The 11244-nt window shown below is 42.9% G+C and overlaps 1 protein-coding gene across 2 annotated transcripts in view; it reads right to left on the minus strand.

Annotated features, from left to right (window-relative positions):
- Positions 1–8975, minus strand: part of cdk14 (cyclin-dependent kinase 14) — a 170162-nt gene extending 161187 nt beyond the window's left edge. The window contains exon 1 of one of the 2 annotated variants that reach the window (XM_040034907.1): positions 8877–8975. The gene's annotated coding sequence lies outside the window, so the exon portion shown is untranslated. The remainder of the gene's footprint in view (positions 1–8876) is intronic. The other variant, XM_040034909.1, reaches the window with a different exon arrangement.
- Between the last annotated feature and the right edge of the window lie 2269 nt (positions 8976–11244).

Below are 11244 nucleotides of genomic sequence, written 5' to 3' on the forward strand. Positions count from 1 at the left end.
CTGGATGTGTAAGCAGGCAACATGACCACGATATTTACTTCTTAAAAACGCTTTGAGGAAAGACAGTGTGCTACATATTATCATCCATCCAGACTGACTGGTTTACAGCGATATGTACAGGCCTTGCTGCATCTGGCTTTTCTCTGTTGCCAAGACAGGAACACCCCACCAAGACAGGGAAAACCCGCCGCAGATGCAATTACACCATATCGATTCTTATTGAAGGACAGCCTCTTTAATCACTACTACCCTCCACCATCAACACTCTGATATACCAACACACACAGAGACAAATAAACAAACTACATTGTTTTGCTATCTATAATTTATTCTGCACTGCTGCACTGACCCCTTTGCCCCACAGGGATCACTGAAGATTCATCTTATCGTAGTGTTGTCATACAGTGATGAAAATCCAGGGCAGGAACGAGCGCAGCCAGGACCACACTAATGCAACCATCTCCACAGGAGTAGTTACTGATGACATTAGCTTGAACGATGACAAGAACCTCAGAGGCCATAAAAGACCAATAAGCCATAAAGCCTACTTGTGTGCTCGTGCTAACTCAAAGCTATCAACCATGGAAACTTGGCTCACATTGAGGCTCAACCCACAGCACGAATGCATTTCCATTTTGCAAAAACAAAGAAGGGCTATTGGCTTGCCTGGGCTCATCATTCTGGCCTCAAGATGATACACCAGAGGAGAGACTGGAAAAAACCTCTCATCCTCCTCCCGTCCACACTGTCTGCAGAACACAAGCCTTTGTTTCATTGTTCTTGAATGGCAGAGCGAGAAGTGTGTGTGTGTCTAAATATAGCTGGTGCAGCTTTTCTATAATGCCTGGATGAGGGCACTCTGATAGAGATGCGTGAACAGAAAGGTCCAGTGGAATGACACAATAAAGAATGGCAGTTTAACAGATGGAGATTTGATTGAAGGTTAAGCTGATATGTCAGGGTGATGACATTTAAGTTAAGAGTCATATCTGTCCCTCTCTGACCATTTACAAGTGCCAGATGAGGCAACTGCTGCTTCCAGTAGCCAGAGGTTGGCCTCAAGCTGTACTTCAGAGCAAATTGAAATCTAGGGTGAACTTTTTCTGACTTTAACAGCACAAGCTATTTTACAACTTGAACTTTTTGGTTCCACGGGAAAGCCGAGTGGTCTGAGCAGACTATGGCTGCATACAGATAAAAAACTTTGTTCAATTGCGGTCAGTTATTAGTTATCGATCACTAATCTATTAATAATTGAGCTTTGGAGTTTTCTACTGATCCACCAAGTACACCAAAACTTACAAACAATGGTCCGCTACTCCAGAAGCTAACAATCAGGCAACAGCAGGAAGCTTCCCAAAGAGCATGTCCCTCTTTAGCACCTACATGCTTCACTACTTTTCACAGTAGTCTTTATGCCCTCCATCAGATTTTCTAAAGGTGTCCAGTGAACTGTAATCTTTGCCGAACAGATTCTGACACCCCTGGTATACAGTATCCAATTGGAAGTGGAAAGTGATATAGTTTAAGCCGATAAGCATAGGCCTGCATGCTAGGAGTTAGTCAAGCATTAAAAAAACATCAAAAACCTGCACAGTTTTTGCAAAGGTAGACTTCTCATAAGTCAATTTCTGCCATTTGTAGAAATGCAGAAATTATGACCCTGTGACAACAGATCTAACAAACAAATCTAGCCACAAAGTTAAGACTGTGGCTTCATCAAGTCTCAAAGTTAGGAAAGCTAGATTTCGGTGTTAACAATTGGAAAACTTGTGGAAATTGAGTTTTAATGTATCGCCTATTTGCAATGTCACATTAAGCAATCATTAGAAAAACATCTTTTTCATTTTTAGTACGAAATTCAGAGTTTGAACTGGGTTTCCTATCACTGTCTTCTTAAACACTGTCCAAGGAAACTCCAAAAAGTTTATTTTTGCTTTGCTTCTTGGGTTTGAATCTTTCTCTAAAGTTCTCATCTTTTTGTTCTTCAACAACTACTTTATTTTCTTCATGTGCAGGTGTCTGAAAGTGGCTTCTACCGCTTCATCCTTTACCGAAGCATGACCACACACATGGTGTGGACACACTTCATGAAGACAAAGTCGGGCAACACGTCATCTGTACTCAGTCCCACAGCTCGACCTATAGGGTCAACCTTAAATGATGAGACTGTTGTCCCTGCGCAAGTATGAAAATACTGAGTTGGAAGTTTTAACATATTACAGAAGTTACTTTGTTATGAAGTATTGCAGCTCCCTTTTTGGCACACACACACTTAGTTTCCAGTATCCTTGAGTTCTGCTGGCACTCATTAAATGCACCAGAAAAATAAAACATGCAAATGGATCTGCTGTGGGTCTTCATCATTTTGAATGCCAGCCCTAAGATATTGTGGATGAGAGTCTTAATTATCATACGTGGTGGAATAAAAGTATCCCAACAGATAAATTATGGCCTAGATAGAGACTTTTCATTGCAGCGATACGTACTGCATTTGCAGTTCTCATATTTTCACCTCATCTTGCATTTGGACCACCTTCAACAGGCTTTGACATCTAGAAATCCCACAGCGGTGAGACAATGACAACATATTACTTACTTCTGAGTAAGTCCTTGAAAGGGAGACATAACATCATTAATCTCCACTTCAACGACACAAAGCAACGTTGACATGTTTTAGAGATGCACTCAGTAGACTTTGGAGAAACATCAGCAGCTGAGCATCCGCACAGTCGATGCAATAGGCAGAAATCACAAATGAAAGTTAGCCTTTAACTGAGCCCACTTTACAGAACAGTCACACAGGCACACGTAAAAGAAGAGGTGAGATCTAATTTTACAATGCTTTGATTTAATATAATAAATAATACATGTTTTTGACGCTATTAGAGTAACAGATGGCATGCTTGAAAAACGAAGGCCACACAGAAGTACAGGTCAGTCAGTTTGCATGAACTCCTACTGTAGGTGAAAATGCCCAACTTTACAACCTTAAAGTAAATTTGGTGTGGGTGAGGGGTCTTGGGCATCTCACCCCTGATGAGACCCTGTGGCAGACATGCTGGAGACAGTGTGTCTCTTTCTCTCTCCTTTGTAGTGGGTAGAGCTAGAGGAGGTGACTGGCAAGAAAATATACTGTGAAGCTCAGAAAAGTGAAGAAAGTGAAAAAGATGCAGTTACTACCTCTCAGTTAAATCCATGTGACCTTGTTCCTTAACAGCATAGGAATTACAAGAAGCTATGAATTAACTCCATTTACAGGTGAACTGTGAGGCTCAAGGAGAATTACACTGAAAAGGATGGAAACATTCAGAAGATGTGTTGTATCAGAGTATTGGCCTGATAAAAATGTAGGAAAATCAAACGCTACATAATTTATGGCATCACTACTCAAAGAAATGATAATGGACAAATATCTCGCGGGACTACTTAAAGTCAAAAACAAGCATAGACTCGGACAGGCAGCTCCAAGACTGATGATTCTAAGACTGCACAGGCAGAGAATCAAGCATTGGATCTAACTATAAAAGTAAGTATTATTATTAAAGTAATAACAGTAATTAGTAATATTATTTTCCCAAACTGGAGTTTATAATGAATAATGAAACTAGAACCCTGAGTTTAATTACTCAGCTCGTAATGACAGAGGGTAAAACTCTAAATATCACAGTTTATGCTTGTTACGGACCTCTCATATTAAACAAACCCAATAACAGCGATTTCAGAGATGTGCAGAGGTCTGTCCAGGATCACACTGGTTGCTTGACAGCATTTACTGACTGTGTTTCAACATGTCGATGGATGTTAACATGAAATGCTGTCAGAATATACTAAACTCTGAACTCGGTCTGGATTCAAACATTCAGTTTTAATTAGGTGTCCTAATAATCTTTAAGAATATACTAGAATTTACTGTAGAAACATTAGAACTACTGCTTGTATTTGTCATGCAGTCCTATGGAATAAGCTTGGGAATAACAAACTACAAGATGTCGTTTTGCAAAGACGCTTCGGCATCTATCACTGCATCACTGTGTGAAATGTCTTACAAATATCAGCCATGTGCATCAGTATCTCAGGTTCAGTGACCAGTGCCAACCAGCCTCGTCTCTTAGAATGACCGAAGCTTCTGAGGTCCAGTTACCTTCCTGGAGGAGGAAGTGTTCTGGCCAGTTAATGACTCAGGCAACCCTCCTACCTCCCTGATTAGTGTAGCCAGTCATTGCCTCTGATTGGGACACTGGAGAACGAAAGGTCCAGAGACATAAATGACTAAATTGGCTCACTTCCCAGTTGTTCCAGCTTCAGGACTATGCTCGGTCACTCAAGAGAACAGCTGTGACGTCGCCAGCTCCTTACCTCAACCTCCGCCCCCCTCTGACTTCGCTCCTTCCTAAGCCCTGGCACGTTAGCCCTCGCTCATCATCAAACACTGTCACATAAGGCTGTGAAACCCAAGCCAAGAGTGCAGCATTAGAATAAAAACAATTTAATGAGCAGAGCAACATTTCGCTTTTTTATAATGCAGAAGTGCTAGTGGCAATTTTCTGATTTTGTCTCCCTGAAGACAAGGGCTGCTCTGAGGATTCATTACAGATTCTGGGTACAGCGTTATGCTGGGAGGCTATCACAAACTTAAGTCAGTTATAATGTTGTGTTTCTTTCAAAGGGAAAATGTAAAGCTTCTCCATATTGACAGTGCTTTTTAGTTACAGTTCAACTCATTTGATCTCATTTCAGTATCTAGGTTGGAGAATTTCAATTCAATTCAGTTTTGTTTAAATACCACCAAATCACACCAACAGCTGCCTCAAGGTGCTTTATATTGGAAGGTAACGACCGTACAGATAAAACCCCAGTAATTAGACAACTGCTAGTGAGAGAATGGGGAGGAAAAACTCCCTTTTAACAGGAAGAAACCTCTGGCAGTGATTAGAGGGAGACAGGACAAAAGACACACTGAGGAAGAGAGCTGGAATTCCTCAACTAGTATTGACCTAGCTAAACACAATGTACCAGTTAACTGTTAAGACTTGTATACTTCTACCCATTTAGATATTGTAGACAAATAAAGATATTTCACTAGCTGGGCCCACATCCTCATTTATGTTTGACAGCGTTTTAGTAGGAAAAAGTGAACGCTTTGACATGAATTGAGCTGTGGTTTGGGGAAGGCCTCGAAGGGGACTGGCGATGGCTCCCGGGCCTGGCAGATCCCCATGTACTAAACAGAAGTGAAGAAGTTGAAGAATGGAGAAGAAGGAGGGAGGGAGGTTGGGGCACGTAAACGAGAATGATCAGCTTGCAGAACTAGGGGAACCTATATAGATGACAGCTGGACGGAGCGTGTTTGGAGGCGTGGTCCTGCTCCTGAAATTCCCATACATAATCTCCAACAGTTACTCTATTCTCAGTAACGCATCTTTGTAGCATCTGCTTGGCAACTGACTATAATATTATTATCCAGCTGTTTATCAAAACTCTCCCCGTGATCCCCCAACATGGCCAACACAGCAAACACAACTAACACAGCTCTGGTCTTCCGCTGTGTACCATAACTAAGGTTACAGCTAACTTTATAGTTAATCTGTGTAGTAAACAAGAGTAAATGTCAGTGGATTTCTTTGCATAAACCTCCATGGCACTTCATTTAGCTGTTGTTGAGGTATTGGAGGCTGGACCAGAGTGTTTGACGCACAAGAGCGCTATCGTGTTATTGGCATTGTTAAGCCCCTTAATGACCGCTAGCATACTCTGCTCTGCAGCACTCTAGTATTTAAAAACCAGTTTTATGTAACAGTCCACTTGAAATCAGCATAACAAAACAGCATTACTAGATGCAGATCTCAGGTCTAATAGGGCATTTACCACTGACTCATTAGCACAAGTGCCACTAAAGTAAACACATTCACTTTGTAGCCACTTGATGATATGAATCACACCATGTGCCACTGACTCCATCTCCAGGGATTTGCATCTGAATAAAAGTATCGTGTTCGCTGTCAGAGACCTGCCTAGGTGAGGGTCTTACACTGAAGGGACCATTCCTTACTTCTCTTTCTAGGAGCCGGTACAGACAATATTGATGCTCTGGATTTATTTGATGCGCAGGTATTGGTAGTAATCCCTACAAACCTGGACAAACAAAACTTGTCTTAGTGGGTGCAATCCATCGAGGACAAGGTTAAGACAAAGTGGTGGTACAAACACAGGGTAAGAAAAGCTTTTGCTTGGAAGCTGTGTTTTTGTGCTTGTTTTCAGTCTCACAAAGCCAGTCCTCTCACAGCACATCTCTCACAGTAGGATTATAGTCAGGGAAATATCCACTGCAACTGCCTGAACTTGGCAGCTTGAATTCTGACAAATTCCTTAAGGATAGGTAGCAACCAACCTTTTTAGCTAAACAGACCTTAGCTCTATGGTTATGGTTATGCGGTATCTAACCTGTGATCAGAGGTAGTGTTTGTCTTACAAGCATCAACTTTACAAGCTTGTTTTTACTTCAATAAACAAGAAATGTCCATTCCTCATCCAAATACTTGAGGCATACAGTGATGCTTACTCTTGGGAAGAGGCTGTACACAAGTTGTAACAGTCGCATGTTTGTGTTTTAGCAGTGTCCAACATGTGGATCTGCACATAGGCCCAACACTGTTCAACTTTAGTACAGTACAGTCCCCAGAGCAGGAAACAAAGGGCAACGGGATCCAGGACAAGACAACCAGACTAATGTCTAAGTCCAACTGTAAAACTCTCCTCCTCTTCATAGGACAGTAAGTCAAAACAATTCTGCAGAACCAACACATGTTCCAATTGAAGTCGGGTTTATACATAAAGATTTCATATTATAGCAACAGCCTCAGAGTCCCACACAGTGCTTGCCATGCTAAGGCTTTTGAAAGTAGAACAATATCCTTCCAAACATACAATGTGGCAATCACACTTTTAACAGCAAAGAAGAGACATTTGGGCATTATTATAATATGTAGCTACTTTGGATGCATAAGCAAGTGATCCGTGGTCCCAATCTGACCTGAAAGTCATGGGCTGGGTTTGACTTGGATAACACCAAGATTTGATTTATCACAATACACCTAATGTGTGGCTAATATATGCTGCACCTGTGACGAGCTCACCCTGAGGAAACTGTCTGTCATTGGATTCATCTAAGAAGTTGGAATGGAGTTCTTGGAAAGGATACTGCTGGCTGTAGATGACATTTAGTCTGACCTAGATCATTAGTTCAAACATACTGACTCACTCAAAATAACATCTTTTTGTTTTGGTTTGTTTTGCTCCATTGTTTTTTACAGCCAAGACTTACAAAGTCTTGTGTGGCTCGTCTGCTCTGGCTGAAGAATGAAGCCAGAGCAGAAGTGCCAGATAGTTTCCTCAAGTGACCACTTAAGTCTGGGTCCAAAAGCAAGTCAATCCCCACAGACTCCAATGTTTTTACAGCCTGGTACGGAAACACGGATGTCTGCTAGGCCTGACCGCACTATGTTCAGTACCTTAACTGGACCTCTAGATTGTGTATAACTTGCTGTCAACACCTTTTGGAGTATTTTAATTGAATTATCTGCATCACGATCCACTGCTATTCAAAAAGTTTGTGTATCAGTTTTGTAGAGTGAAATTTTCTTAGTTTGTAACTTAGTACTAACTGGCAGGTACGCGAGTACTCGCACAGGATGGAGTACTAAGTTGTGCTACTCAGCACTCCAAATATAGTCACTTCTGGCTCCCGCAAACCAACATGTCAGAGTCAAAACCAATAAGTGATGTCACAGTGGAGCTGACCACAGTAAGTAAAGTAGAGCTGCACAGTTAGGTATTCCTGCAGACATATAAACACAGAGGAAGCCAAGTTTGCCTCCACTTATGCCTTCCATTGAGTGCAGCATGAACAGCCTTTCAAGCTTCTCCATTAAGAGGACACTACTCTCGATTTGGCTCTTTATTCTGACACTTATGCTCTCAAACAGATTACACCCTGTGTCTCCTGTTTCAGCCCTCCTTCCTTATTCTCTCTACTTCCTAACAGCTTGGCTTGTCTTCCCAAGGAGCTGCATATGGCCCTGCAGAAAGGCTCGCACACATCCACGAGACGCTACCACAGATGGTAAATGGCCTGTCCCTGTCTTCCTCTCTCTCTCCCCCTTTCGCTCATCCTCTCCACAATGCCCACATTCCATCCCTCCGGGCTCGGAAAAAGAGGAGCGTGTTGCAAATTTGCCCAAAGTGGGACATCATATTGTAGAGTGAGCAGAAAAACGCTGCAGCGGAACATCCCGTCCATTAGACGAGTACACATCAGCACCCATTTCAGCGCCACAACGGAAATGCTACCTATTAGCACGAGGGAGGGGGGGAGTGAAGGAAAGAAGGAGGGGAGCTGACAGTAGTGACGTTAAGATTTGACTTTGTTGCGAAAACTGCAGACACACACTGGCACAGACACGCAATGTCTTCTCGCTACTTCCCTTCTACCCTCAGAGTCCCTCATCACATCCTCCCCACTGACACAAACTGATACTCAGGTGGACTACTTTCAGGCTGTCATGCATGCCAGTATGACAGCCTATCATTACTCCGGTCCTGAACAAAAAGCCTAGTACGCACACTATGCTCGCACATAAATCAAATCCATTCCCCCTAAATGCACATATGCTGACGCCCTTGCACATCTGTACATTGTACAGTGTTACGTGTGTATGTGTGGTGTGTCTGGGGAATACTATTCATGCTCATTTACACACACGCGAACAGAAGGGATGCAGCTGAGGCAAGGGAAGAAAGGAGGAGGTGGAGGCGGGGTGGGGGTGATGACAAGGGATGCAGGACAAAACAAGCGCCAATCTCAGCCTTGCTCTTACCTTCCAGGAGGAAACAGCTCACCTGGATGCCTCTGAAGAGCAGACAGAACGCACTCAGGCCAACCTCTCCTCCTGCAAACCAGCTCAAAACATCGCCCTCCCTCCCTCCCTCCTTCTCTCTCTCGCTCTCTTTCACTCTCTCTCGCTCTCTCTCTCCCTTCCCTCTCTTCCGCTCGGTTTGCAAGCTGGAAATGATGAGATTGTACTATAAGCAGAGGGGGGAGTGAAATTAGACACGGTTCAGGGTATTAGGAGGCTACGTTGTTTCTGGCCGAGCGCCCTGGGAGACTGCAGGCTCTGTGGCTCATAGGTGACAGGGAGGTGATGATGGAGGAGGTGGTCGAGTGGAGACGTTTGTTACAAATGGATGCAACACAGCAACACAGAAGAGAAAGAGCCTGACAGCGAGGACATCCTGGAATCCTTGAGGACCCCTGCTCTGCTCTGAGATGGTACAGCCCAGAGGAGTATGAGGAAGCAAACAGTATCTAAAGCAGCAGCAGCTACGCTAGCCAGTTGAAACTACCGTGATTCAGCCACAACGCGCGCGTGTGTGTGTGTGTGTGAGAGAGAGAGAGAATCTGAGCTGAGCCAGGTAAAAACGAAGATGAGCTGTGTTGATTACAGGGCTACAGCCCCTTAGGTGAAACCAGAGGCTGAGGTCCTTCGTCAGCCCAAAGCATTCACCATAACTGGAAGATGTGAGATGAGTAGTGTAAGAATACACCTGACACCTTCCCTAAATATAATCTAGACCTCATTCTGGAATAATGCCACATTGTCTAGCTGTAAAAGACTTTTCCCTTCAGATATGCTCTGATATGGTCCCTCTAATACTAAACACCTTAACAGCTCAGGAATATAAACAGTGCACAGATGCATGTTATGGATGATTCCACTGAGATGAATTGATGTTCACTTTCTATGTCGTCAAACAGAACCACGAGGGGAAAACCTTTGCTGAAACCAAGCATTCAAAGCTTTTGGCTTCAGGGATCAGCTGTACTGAGTCTGACCTCATTATTTGAAACTTTGACCATAAAACAGTGCGTGTCATGATGGAGCGGTAGTAATGGTAGCACCATCGACTCATAGCAAGAAGGTCGTGGGTTCAAATTCCCCATCTTGCGGGGACCTTTCTGTGTGGAGTGTGTGTGTCTCTTGTGTCTGAGTACTCCACCTTCCTCCAACAGGCCAAAGGCATGCAGTTAGTGGGATTAGGTTAATTAGCTCTAATCTAAATTCGGTGTAAATGGTTGTCTGTCTCTCTGTGTTGCCCTGTGATAGGTTGGTGGCCTGTCCAGGTTGTACCTTGCCTCCTGTCCTACGCCAACTGGGATAGGTTCCTGGTTTCAAGGTTCAAGGTTCTTTATTTGTCACATGCATAGTTATACAAGTATAACACACAGTGAAATGTAGCCTGACACGCTCCTCGACATGTGCAAAAAAATTGGGGGGGGTGTAGAGGAAAAACATTATATATATATATATATATATATATATATATATATATATATATATATAGTATATACATTGGGTGAATGTGCAGTAGTAGCAGCAAGCAGGTGAATTCTGTTAGAATATCACAAAGCCTGACTGGCCTAAGAATCAGGAACTATTTCATCATTTTCAAAAGCTACAGCCTTCTGTTGTCATTAGCAATTTTATGTATTTAAATAAGCATCAAAAAAGAAAGAAGTCCTAGAAATCTGTCCACTCACTTCCACTAGTTACAGATTGCACGTAGTCTATATCATCCTTTGCAATAAATGACAACATTAACATTAATCTCTTGCAAAGATGATAAATAGAGGAATACATTCTCTGGTGTCTCTTTCTTAATAGTTTATACCCACTGTGTGTAAACCTAGGCCAACATGTATCGGCTCTTCTTTCTGAGCTGTAGCTATACAGCAACAATGAGAGCAGTGAACTATTAACCTGGAGCACCTTGGGTGTTATGAAGGGCTGTCATGCATAATGCTCTAAAGTACAGGGTTCAGGGTATCAGATCAGGACATATAAATGAAGAGCCTTCATGTCAAACCGAATGAGTCTACAAGCTGGGTCAGATTAGCACTAAAACTGGGAATTAAAGAGCAGAGAGCCGCACCTCGGATTGCTCTGTGCGGACTTTGTCTAACAGCGCTGTGTGCCACTTTTGCAATTGATGCTGCTCATAGTCAATTCACCAGTTCCTAAACGGCATCAAAGGTGTTTCAAAGAACACCTGACAGTTCAGGATATTTCATTCTTATCCCACTGGTGCAGGTCTGACTACCACTTCAATGAACAGGCCGTCCTTTTTACAGATTCACTGCGTTTGCTTATATAATACCTGCTGCGCTGCGCAGATAAACAACCTATA

Source organism: Simochromis diagramma, unplaced genomic scaffold (assembly GCF_900408965.1).
Source record: "Simochromis diagramma unplaced genomic scaffold, fSimDia1.1 OVJJ01000084.1, whole genome shotgun sequence".
In the NCBI taxonomy this organism is placed as follows: domain Eukaryota; kingdom Metazoa; phylum Chordata; class Actinopteri; order Cichliformes; family Cichlidae; genus Simochromis; species Simochromis diagramma.